This window comes from Chiloscyllium plagiosum, unplaced genomic scaffold, assembly GCF_037043375.1.
Source record: "Chiloscyllium plagiosum isolate Xiang-an unplaced genomic scaffold, Cpla_swu_hap1 HiC_scaffold_21, whole genome shotgun sequence".
Taxonomy (NCBI): domain Eukaryota; kingdom Metazoa; phylum Chordata; class Chondrichthyes; order Orectolobiformes; family Hemiscylliidae; genus Chiloscyllium; species Chiloscyllium plagiosum.
The window spans coordinates 84,164,182-84,177,316 of record NW_028270159.1 but is presented as its reverse complement, the minus strand read 5'-3'; positions in this window follow the sequence as shown (position 1 = coordinate 84,177,316).

Here is a 13,135-nt window from a genome sequence, read left to right as displayed (position 1 = left end):
GCCTTCATTGACTGGTGTACAAGAACATCCAGATTCTTTGAATTGCCCCTTTACATACATTGATTGCATTGAGGTAGTAATCTGCCTTCCTGTTCTTGCCACCAAAGTGGACAACCAGACATTTATCCACATTAAACTGCATCTGTCATGCATCTACCCACTTCCCTAACTTGTCCAGGTCACCCTTTAATCTCCTAACATCCTCATCACATTTCACCCTGCCACCCAGCTTTGTATCTTCAACAAATTTGCTAATGTTATTGCTGATACCATCTTCTATATCATTAACATATATTGTAAAAAGCTGCAGTCCCAGCACGGACCCCTGTGGTACCCCACTGGTCACTGCCTGCCATTCCGAAATGCAGCCGAAATAGTGCTGGAGAGTTGGGTAGAGAGCATTTAAAAGTATCGCAGCATACAATGATACAGGAAGTGGATCAGAAATCACAAATTTGCAATTTTGCAATTGGGAACACGGTATTGGTGTTACTTACAGTCACAGTTGAGCCTGTAGAAGCACGTTTTAGTGTACCTTATCAAATTGGGAAGAAATTGAATGAGGTGAACTACTTGGTACGGACTCCTGACAGGCAGAGTGTGTCCCATGCAGGGGCATGGGAACCTAGCCTGTAGCTTAAGGGTGCAGGACTTGGAGTGTAGGGAGGTTAGGAACATGGCATCAATCTCAAAGGAGGGTGCCTGTAAACAGGAAAGTGGCTTGAAGTGTGTGTACTTCAATGCTTTAAGTATATGAAATAAGGTAGGTGAACTAGCAGCGTGGGTTGGTACCTGGGATTTCGATGTTGTGGCTATTACAGAGACATGGGTAGAACAGGGACAGGATTGGCTGTTGCAGGTTCCAGGGTTTAAATGTTTTAGTAGGGTCAGAGGTGGGGGTAAAAGAGGGGGAGGTGTGGCATTGCTTGTCAAAGATAGTATGACAGCGGTGGAAAGGATGATGGATGAAGACTCGCCATCTGAGGTAGTTTGGGCTGAGGTAAGGAATAGGAAAGGTGAGCTCACCCTGTTAGGAGTTTTTTACAGGCCTCCTAATAGTCCAAGAAAAGTAGAAGAAAGGATTGCAAGGATGATTCAGGAGAAGAGTGAAAGTAATAGGGTGGTTGTTATGGGCTACTTTAACTTTCCTGACATTGACTGGGAAAGCTATAGCTCGAGTTCGTTAGATGGGTCGGTGTTTGTGCAATGTATGCAGGAGGTATTCCTGGTACAATATGTAGACAGGCCAACAAGAGGTTAGACCATACTGGATTTGGTTCTGGGTAACTAACCAGGCCAGGTGTTAGAATTGGAGGTAGGTGAGCACTTTGGAGACAGTGACCACAATTCGGTGACTTTTACTCTAGTCTTGGAGAGGGATAAGTGTGCACTGCAGGGCAAGAGTTATAGTTGGGGGCAGAGAAATTATGATGCGGTGAGGCATGAGTTAGGATGCGTGGCTTGGAAAAGTAGGCTTCAAGGCAAGGGCGTAATTGATATGTGGAACTTGTTCAAGGAGAAACTATTGAGTGTCCTTGATAAGTATGTACCTGTCAGGCAGGGAGGAAAGGGTCGTGTGAGGGAGCCGTGGTTTAATAAGTAATTGGAATCCCTTGTTAAACGGAAGAGGGCGGCCTCTGTAAAGATGAGGCGTGAGGGTTCAATTGGGGCGATTGAGTTATAACGTAGCCAGGAAGGATCTGAGGAGAGAGCTAAGAGCAGCAAGGAGGGGACATGAAAAGTCCTTAGTTGGTAGTATTAGAGAAAACCAAAGGCTTTCTATAGGTATGTCAGGAATAAAAGAATGACTAGGGTAGGAATAGGTCCAGTCAATGATAGTAGTGGGAAGTTGCGTGTGGAGGCTGATGAGATTGGGAAGACACTGAATGAATACTTTTCGTCAGTATTCAATCAGGAACAGAACATTGTTGCAGATGTGATTACTGAGTCACAATTAATTAGGATGGACGGCTTTGAGGTATGTAGGGAAGAGGTGTTGAAAGTTCTGGAAAGGATGAAAATAGATAAGTCCCCTCGGCCTGATGGCATTTATCCTAGGATTCTCTGGGAAGCAAGGGAGGAGATTGCAGACCCACTGGCCTTGGTTTTTATATCCACATTGTCTACAGGAGTAGTGCCAGAAGACTGGAGGCGATCAAGTGTGGTTCCCTTGTGCACGAAGGGGAGTAGGGATAACCCTAGTAATTATAGGCTGGTGAGTCTCACTTCTGTTGTGGGCAATGTCTTAGAGAGAATTGTAAGGGATAGGATTTATGAACATCTGGATAGGAATAATGTGATCAAGGATAGTCAGCATGGTTTTGTGAAGGGCAGGTCGTGCCTCACAAACCTTATTGAATTATTCGAGAAGGTGACTAAGGAGATGGACGAGGGGAAAGCGGTAGATGTGGTGTATATGTATTTTAGTAAGGCGTTTGATAAGGTTTCCCATGGTAGGCTACTGCATAAAATACGGAGGTATGGCATTGAGGGGGCGTTGGAGGTTTGGATTAGGAATTGGCTGCCTGGAAGAAGACAGAGGGTAGTAGTTGATGGTAAAAGTTCATCTTGGAGTGCCTTTACTAGCGGTGTTCCGCAAGGATCTATTTTGGGACCAGTGCTGTTTGTCATTTTTATAAATGACCTGGAGGAGGGTTTAGAAGGATGGGTGAGCAAGTTTGCGGTGATACGAAAGTCGGTGGAGTTGTTGAGAGTGAGGAAGGATGTGTCAGGTTACAGCGGGATATAGATAGGCTGCAGAGCTGGGCAGAAAGTTAGCAAATGGAGTTGAATGTACATAAGTGTGAATTAATTCACTTTGGTAAGAGTAACAAAAAGATGGGGTACTGGACTAATGGTCGAATACTTGGTAGTGTGGATGAGCAGAGGGATCTTGGTGTCCATGTACACAGATCTTTGAAAGTTGCCACCCAGGTAAATAGTGCAGTGAAGAAGGCATATGGTTTACTGGCTTTTATTGCGAGAGGAATTGAGTTCCGGAGTCCTGAGGTCATGTTGCAGTTGTATAAGACTCTGGTGCGGCCGCATCTGGAGTATTGTGTGCAGTGTTGGTCGCCATATTATAGGAAGGATGTGGAGGCACTGGAACGGGTGCAGATGAGGTTTACCAGGATGTTGCCTGGTATGGTAGGAAGATCGTATGAGGAAAGGCTGAGGCACTTGGGGTTGTTTTCATTGGAGAAAAGAAGGTTTAGTGGTGACTTGATAGAGGTGTACAAGATGATTAGATAAGGTTGACCATGAGAACCTTTTTCCACATATGGAGTCAGCTATTACGAGGGGGCATAGCTTTAAATTAAGGGGTTGTAGGTATAGGAAAGATGTTAGGTGTAGATTCTTTACTCAGCGAGTTGCGAGTTCATGGAATGCCCTGCCAGTAGCAGTGGTGGACTCTCCCTCTTTATGAGCATTTAAGCGGGCATTGGATAGACATATGGAGGATAGCGAGCTAGTGTAAGTTAGGTGGGCTTGGAGCGGCGCAACATCGAGGGCCAAAGAGCCTGTACTGCGCTGTATTCTTCTGTGTTCTATGTTCTAAGTGAATCTGCTCAACAGGTATTTTGATCGCGAATGGAAGCAAGAGGAGAAGGTGTTAATGATTACAGCACAGAAGGAAGAATCAAGTTCAGAGGATTCTGAAGTGGACATTCCTCAAATCAAATTGAACAATGAGAAAATTGTCAAAAATTGGGATAAAATATTGAGTTACCTTCCTCAAGAAAAGCATAGTAACCTGAAAGAGCTATTACGATATCGTGGAGAGATATGCTAAAATAAACTGTGAAGTACGAACATAATTGTGCATGATGTAGACACAGGAGATGTTCTTCTGATTCAGCAACATCCTTAAAGTCATTACCCTGTAGGTTGGAACAGGTTGAGACGGAGATAGAGCACACGCTCCAAGATGGCATAATCGAAGTGAGTTAAATCGAAGGGAGCTCATGTATAGTCATGGTGCCAAAGCCAGATGTTACCCAGCGGTCATAGGTGGACTTTCATAAAGTCAACTTCGTTACAAAGACTGATGCATGTCCACTTCCATGTTTGGAGAACTGTGTCGAAAAAGTGGGAGAAGCTACTTACATTTCTAAGTTGGACTTGCTCAGAGGCTACTGGCAATGACCTCTGACAGAGAGAGCAAAGGCAATTTCGGCTTTCATAACGCCAAATGTACTTTATCAGTTCAAAGTTGTGGCATTCGGTATGTAAAACGATCCAGCCACTTTTCAGAGACTGATAATAAGGTCATTGTCGGATTACCCAACTATGTGGTGTACATTGATGACCTGGTGGTTTTTAGTCACTCATGAAAGGAACATTTACAGCATTTATCGGACTTGTTTGATTGACTTCAGAAGGCAGGCTTGCTGGCAAACCTAGCTAAAAGTGAATTTGAGAAAGCCCAAGTCACCTTCCTGGGTCACGTTATTGGACATGGACCAATGGCCCCATGAGATACAAAAACAAAAGTAGTTCGGGAATGTTCCACACCGTCGACAAAAAGAAATATGCAATACTATGTTCCTGGAATTGACTGGATTTTACTGAAAATTTGTGCCAAACTTTAAGCCGTGTGGCTGCTCCACTCACCCAATTGTCCAGGGCAAGAATTCTCAGTGGTCAGAGGACTGTCAAAAGGCATTTTACAACTTAAAAAAACTGTGTTAGCCACTGCCCCCAGTATTAGCTACACTGTATTACACGAAGCCTTTCAAGGTGGCTATCGTTGCCAGTGATGTGGGTGTTGGTCCGGTGTTCCTGCAGGAGGACGATGACGGAATAGAAAGACCTATCGCGTATTTTTCTGGGTAGTCGAACGTTCATCAACAGAAATGTTCAACGGTGGAGCAAAAGACATTAAACTTGTTGTTGGCATTACACCATAACTGTGTTTATATTACCAGCAATGCATCTGAGACAATTGTATACACTGATCACAACACATTGACATTTTTGGAAAAACTTAAAGACAAAAATGCCAGACTGTTTACATCGAGCTTGTTGTTGCATCCTTTCGATCTGACAATTGTGCATGTGGCAGGTCGTGAAAGCTGATGAGTTATTGAGACTCGAATGAGATACGGAGGTGTTCGCTGGTGGGTATACCGCGGCCTGAATTTGCATTGGTTGTGCATGTTTGAATGTTTACAATTAGTATATTGTATCTGTCAGGTTTGAGACTACTATCTGGGTTTGGAAGGGGTAAAAATGCAGCCACCTTTTTGCATTCGTGGTTCTTTTTTTATAGATATTTTTATTAGAAATTTAACATTTTTACAAGTTTACAAAAATAAACAAAACTCTCAAGTACAAACATTGATATACAATTAAATCTTAAATATACATAGCCAAAATTTAACAAAAGAAAAAATACTGAAAAAGAAAAAAAACAAAACTCAACTAACTACTAATCTAACCTACAACTAACCAGAGTGCATATTTAAGTCTCTTACTTTATTCAAAGAAGAGAGAGAGAAAAAAAAAACAAAAAAGATCAACGGATAACATAGAAATTGGGTCGTGACATACATGCTCGGAATGTGTTAACAGCAAATGTAATAAAACCCGTATTCGTGCGGGATTCCAGTCCGAAGGGGCCCCGGACCAGCCAGCTTCGTAACCTCAATTAAATAAAAGCCCTTGGTAGGATAGCCGAAATATGTGTATTGTATAATTCAATAAGGGCTGCCATATTTTATAAAATACTTCGGTCTTTCGGAGCACTAAATTTGTAAGGAAGTCAAGGGGAATACATTCCATAATTAATCTGTGCCAATTTGAAAGTCCAGGGGGCCCTCAGCAACATAGTTTACCAAAATATTTTTCCTTGCACAGAAAATGAGAATAGAAAATAGTCTCTTCCCGTACATGTCCAGGGAGGGAAAGTTCGAAAAGCCCAAAAGGAGAGATACAGGGTCCACTTTACTTTCCGTTCCTAAAATTTCTGCCAGGGTACTTGCTACTTTAGTCCAATATCTACGGATCTTATGACAGGTCCATAGGCAATGTACAAGAGTGCCCACCTCTATTTTACATTTGGGACACATTGGAGATGCCCCTGCCTTAAATTTTGCCAATCACCCGGTGCTATATGGGCCCTATGAAGTATCTTCAGCTGGATAGCCTGAGTTCTGTTACAAATGGTGATTCTTCTGGCATTTTCCCAAATGTCATTCCATGTTTCTCTAAATATTTCGAGTCCCAAATCCTGATCCCATGTTTTAAGCAAATTGTCCATATCTCCCGATACTTCATCATGTAGTAAATGATAAATCGTACTGATGGAGGATACCCCCATTGGACGTCGTACTCTACATTCTGTATCTGATTTATAAAGACTATCTAATAACGTAGTCTTCTTCTGTATATAGTCTCGAATTTGGAAGTATCGATAGAGGTCTCCATTAGGTAATCCAAATTTCTGACGCAGCTGTTCAAAAGACATCAGGACCCCATCTTTAAATAGGTCCCGTAGACATGAGATAGCCCTGGATCTGCAGAGTTTAAAAGTGGCATCTGTAAACCCCGGTTGGAATCCCCATGCTCCCACTATCGGCGCATAGGGGGATGTTTTATGTGAGTTGCCCTCATTTTGCCGCATTATATTCCAAGCATTATTGTGTTTAGTATTATAGGGTGTTTACGGTGATCCGTAATGATTTTCCTCTTGTCTGAAAATAAAAGGTTAATAAGTGGGTATTTTACTTGAGAAGCCTCGATCTCAAGCCAGATTGATTGCGGGTCAGACAAGACCCAATCAGCTATGTAAATTAAGAGGGAACTTAACTGATATTTCCTAAAATCTGGGAAGTCCAATCCTCCCCTTGCCTGTGGAAGCTATATCTTCTTCAGCTTAATGAGGGGCCGTCTATGATTCCAGATAAAGGAACCTAACCAGCCATATAACTTACGTAGTGCCAGCCTCGGCAGCATCACCGGAAGCATTCTCATAGGGTATAGGAGACGGGGCAGGACATTCATTTTAATTAGTGCTATTCGACCCAGCCAGGAAATTGGAAGGTCTCCCCGTCACTGGAGTTCCTGCCTTATCCTTTCCAGTAAATACACAAAATTAGCCTTGTACAACTGATGAAATACTGGGGTAATAAAAATGCCTAAATATCAGAAACGCTCCAGGGACCAACGAAAGGGAAAATGGGATCCGTCCACTAAGTGGGGTATCATAGCAAGGCCACCCATTGGCATAGCCTCCGATTTTGAGAAATTAATTTTATAGCCCGAGAATGTATTAATAACTTGGATTAAGCGAGGTACGGACATCAGAGGATTACTGAGGAATAGAAGAACATCATCTGCAGAAAGGGTAATTTTATGTTAACCTGTACCAATCCTCGGGGCCGTTATATTAGGATCAGCTCGTATAGCTTCTGCCAGTGTTTCAATTATTAGCGTAAATAACAATGGCGAGAGAGGACATTCCTGATGGCAGCCCCGACCCACACTGAAGCTATGCAAACCTAATCCATTGGTAACTACAACTGCTTTGGGATCACGATACAATGTTGAGACCCATTTGGTAAATACCTTTCCAACACCAAACCTTTTCAATGTGTAAAACAAATATGACCATTCAACCCTATCGAATGACTTTTACGCGTCTAATGAGACTACTACTCCTGGTATCTTTCCCTGATGGCAGGCTTGAATCATATTCAGAACGCTTCTAATATTATTGGATGATCTACGGCCCTTAATAACCCCATCTGATCCTCCTTTATGATACGTGGCAGTACCCTTTCTAGTCTCAATGCTCACGTTTTAGAAAGGATTTTAAAATCTATATTTAGCAAGGATATTGGTCTGTATGACATGCAATCTTCTGGATGCTTTCCTTTTTTAAGGATAAGAGAGATATTTGCCTCTTTCAGCGAAGGCGGGAGACAGCCCTGACTATATGCATAGTTATACATGTCCAGAAGTGGACCAGCCAATATTTCTGTAAATTCTTCATAGAATTCAGCTTGAAAACCATCTGGGCCAGGTGCCTTACCGCTCTGAAGTTGCCTGATTGCGTCAAGTATTTCTTGGACTGTTAGGGGAGCATTTAAGACCGATACCTGTTCCGGAGTTAGGCCCGGAAAAGTCATTTTTTCAAAAAAATGATTGCATCCTCCCAGTCCTGTCTTCACAGTGCTGCGAGTTATATAACTCAGAATAAAATTTTCTAAAGATTGCATTAATCTTTTTATGATCATGAGTCAAAATACCCGTACTTTCCTTGATAGACAGAATAGTTTGAGGGGCCTTTTTTTTCTTTGCAAGAAATGCTAAGTATCTACCCGGTTTGTCGCCAATTTCATATAACCTTTGTTATGCAAATAATATTTCCCTCTTAGCCGTTTGGGTAAGTGTACTGTTTAGAGCTGTCCTAAGGGCCGTAATCCTTTGCAATTTAATAATAGAAGGTCTATCAGCGTTTTGCTGTTTCAGTTGCTTTTAAGCGAGCTTCGAGCAGACGCTGTTGTTCTCCCTTTGATTTTTTTCTGGGTCGCTGAGGAGAAGATGATCAAAAATCGCGCGTAACTTTCATGGTCTCCCACATCATTGATGGGTTGCTAGCCGTACCTAAATTAATTGCTAAAAAAGTTTTAAATTCTTGAGTGAAGCGCACACAAATTTACTATCTTCCATTAGGAAGAGATCCATACGGCAATGCCGAGGGGATGTCCCGTTGTTCCTCGCCTTGGTGTCCATATATACAGCAGCGTGGACGGAAATTGCTATACTACCTATTTTACAGGATGATATGGAATTTAAAAAAATCGAGGGGGCAAAAAACATATCAATTCTGTTATTACATTTGTGTGGACTGGAGTAAAAAGAAAAGTCTCTGCCCTGTGGATGAAGACATCTCCATACATTTACTAATTCTAATTCTTTGTTTAGATCCACCAATTGTCTCGATCTGGGAGATACTCCTGCAGTACTCTTGGGAATCCTATCTATTTCCGGATCTATCATACAATTAAAGTCTCCCCCTATAATTGTATGACGGACACCAAAATCCATCAAATTTGAAAAGGCTACCGTTATAAATTTAAAGGGGTGTGCCGGGGGGCAGTACAAATTTAAAACCCCATATTCCTCTCCATTTGTAAGGGCTTTAATCAAAATATATCGTCCAGATTCGTCTTTTATCTGATTTAGGATTTTGAAAGGGAAATTATTCCGAACAAGAATAACAACTCCCCTACTTCTTGAGCTAAAAGAAGAAAAAAAGGCCTGATCAAATCCACCCTGTCGTAATTTCAAGTGCTCTTTATCCAACACGTGTGTCTCCTGTAGGAGAGCTATATCAACTCTTTCTTTCTTAAGATTTGATAATAGTTTCTTCCTTTTGACTGGCGAATTACTCCCCTTGACATTCCAGGTGCACCACTTAACCGACTGATCAACCATAATCATCCAGGCAAATCCGAGACCCCTCGGGAGGGGAAACCCTATCCAGAACAACCCGAGCAGAGAGCATATAAAATTCACAAAAATAAAGGCTCTCTAATACACTTACGACAGGATAAGAAAAAACTATTTCTAAATAATAAAAAAAGCGTATTTAAATGGAGATTTTCCCCCTTGTTCCCAGGGGGTGTCACTTCCTTACCAAAGGTCCATCATATCCTCTCCCAACCAATGTACCGCCCTTGACCTAAGCGCTCCTCAATAGAATGAGGAGAATTCAGATACAATACGAAGCTAGAGTTAACAGTGAGCACCCTACCCCCACCCCCCTCCATCCACACCAACACCTGGATATATTTGGTAATGTTAATACCATGTATAAACATATATAACTATAAAATTACAACCTCAACAAATAATAATTAAATAGAATAATACAAAATAACAAGGGAAATCAACACCGCTCCTAGAGACAGATGTAAAATAGAATAAGGTAACCACCTCCCCCCATCAACATTAACTGAACCCCCCAGCTTTTACATATATACATATATATACATACCCACATACATACATAGAATTATAAAGAAAATAACCCCGGGGGGTGGGAGGGGGGGTGAAATCGTTAAATAGAGAACAAATAAATAAATCCCTCTCCCCATCCCCCAAGATAATATTAAACAGTAAGGTAAGAATAAAGAAAAAAAGGGGGAGGGATATAAGCCGGAGTTGTGGGGGAAAGGCAAACAAACATCCATTATCTCTTACAATTTATCTGAGAGAGTCCAAAAATTTCTTAGCCTTTTCTGGCGATCCGAAGTTATACACGGATCTTAGATGATTAATGCGTAGCATCGCTGGATAACGTAAGGAGTACTGAAAATTTAAGTCCCTTAAACACTTCTTCGCATCATCGAATGCCTTCCTCTTTCGGACCAGAACTGGGGAAAATTCCTGGAATAATATGATCTTGGATCCTTTATAGATCATGGCTTGGAAATCTTTTCCAAGATTTCTAGAAGCTTTTAGGAGTATCTGCCTCTCTCTATAGCTCTGTCGGAACAGAACCGGGCGGGGACGCTGGTTCGAGCCGGGCCCGCGGATTGCGACCCTGTAGGCCCATTCTACACTTACCTGGCCTGATCCAGCCTCCAGATTTAAAAGCTGTGGCAGCCACTGTTCGAGAAACGCTGTAAACTGGCCTTCGTCTTCCCGTGGGAAGGCCCAGCAAACGAATATTTTTTCGACGACCTCGATTATCGAGGTCATCAATATGATTCTCTAAGGTCCGGACTCGCTGTTCGAGAGTCCGGACCTGATCCACGGCCGTTTGCGCTGTTGTTTCGGAGGTCGCGGCCTTTAACTCCGCCCCTCCGACTCGGCGTTCGATTTCTTTAATATCTCGGTCGAGCTTTTGCAGACCGGCCGAGAGTGAGTCCCGTCGTTTTCGGGATTCTTCAATGAAAGCGTCGATCTTTGCGTCCAGTTTAGAGATAGTTTCCACAAGGCTTGCCACCGTAGGTAAGTCCCCCGGGGCGGCTGTGGACGCCTCTGCTGCAGCTGGAGAGTGTGGGGGAGCGGTTTCTGCTTGCTGAGAGCTGCGGGCTCCCTTCCCTTTGGTCATTTCTACTAAAGATTAGATTGTTTAAATTTAATACGAAGCAACTAATTACATTAAACAGCTATTTTAAATGATTTGGTTATTGTTGTCGGGGTGGGTGTCCCACTTTACCCAAGTCTTGGGAAGAGCACTATAGACTCAGACTTGCTGGGTCGCCGCCATCTTGGATACCCTCTTTTTTTTAAGGGGTGGGAGAGACATGTCACAAAGCAAGTCCATTTTTGTCTAAAAGCTGTTCCTTGGCTCAAGGAAACTCTGTCCTTGTTTTTTTTTCATGGGTACAATAAAACGGGGCAAAACTCCTATCACTCTGGTTTGGTACAGAGATGAAAAGTATTTTCAGAGGCCTTTTGTTTACATGGAAACAGATGAGACTTCAGGCCAAAGTGGTCATGCTTTATAAGTGACCAGTATAATGAACGGAGAGGGGTGAGCTATTTTAGCTGAACTAGCTGAGCTCAGCAGTTTTCAGTTGAGTCTTGTACTGGGAAGTTCAACTGGGAGCTGTGTGGAAACTATCAACTCTTTTCTGACCTTCAACTTCAACCTGGAAGTTTGTGTTCCAGTTATACTGGGTTTATTTGGAGTTTTCTTATTGGGACAGTTGTGTATATTCGGAATAGCATAATTAGGTCGAGCTGAATCGGTTGAATTCTGTCATGAATTCTGTTCTTTGTGTTTCATTGTGTAATTTTATGAATAAAGTTTTTGACTGTCTTAAAATCTAGTAGTCAACCTAGCTAAATTACTCTGGCTAATTATCATTGTACACTTACCGAAACAAATTGCAAATGTATGCACAGGGCTGCCTGCTTAAAATTGTTTTGAGTGGTCTAGCCTAGTCTATAACATCTCGGAGATGGAAGATGCATCCTTGGGACTTGGCACAAACCAATCACTTTCCCTCCTCATTACCAGCAAACCACGTTAACATAACACGTGTGTACCATGAGCAATGGAGCCAGAAAGAACAACATGGAGCAGTCTGTCTGTGCAGTCTATGCCTCATTGGTTTGTCGTGTTGCAGCAACAATCACATCCTCCTATTTCAGTGTAACAGTTTGGAGTGGCTGAATGGCCTCTTCTGTTCATGTGTCAGTATCTCGAGGAACTGAATGTCTTCCTCCTGGCCCGAAGGCAGAGGTTCAAGGACTTCAGTGGGCAACCCATGGTTTCTGCCTACCAGCACGTTGTGCTGACTAGACTCTATCTTCCTGAGTTATAGGAGACAAACAGAAGGCTGAAAGAAAACAGCAAGCCAGGCAGCATCATGAGCTGGGAAAGTCAACATTTCAGGTATAACCGTTCTTCAGAACTGGGGAGGGGGGTAGGGGGAGCTGCAGATAAAGAGGGAAGGGAGTGGTTGGGGTGGGGAGATTGAAGGGATGGTGAGTTACGCCTATGTGGTCACAAGTGGTGGGTACAACCTGGTTAGGCGATGGGAGTGATGAATCCGGTTGGGAGCTGAAAGGTATGGTCGTTAGGTGAAATGGAAGACCTCCCATTCACTTCCTATTTCAATTCTCTTTCCCAATCCCTTTCCGACATAGTCATCCTTGGCCTCCTCCATTGCCACAATGAACCAAACCATAATCTGGAGGAACAAGATCTCATCTGTCACCTGTGCAGCCAACACCCTGGAGACTCAACATTGAATTCTCCAATTTCAAATAACCTCCCTTCCAATCCCCCGACTCCCTTCCCAAGCCCTCTCCTCTCTTCCATTCCTCTGAACAAGCTTTTGTCCAGCTCCCAACTGGATTCAGCCCTCCCATCAACAGATCGCTGATACCCTTTACCTGTGTTCACTTATCCCCCACTTCGCCATTCTGCCTCCTCCTCCCCACCCGCCACTTTATCTATAGACCCCCTTACTCCAATCCACAGTCCTGACGAAGGCTTATATCCAAGGCGTTCACTTCTCAAAGTCTTGATGCTGCCTTGCTTATTCTGTTCTTCCAGCTTCCTGCGTGCGTATTTTGGATTCCAACACCTGCTTTTATTTTAAATTGTCTTCTTGTATAATAGGCAGAAGTGAGTTAACGCATTGCACCTCTTGTTATCCAATAG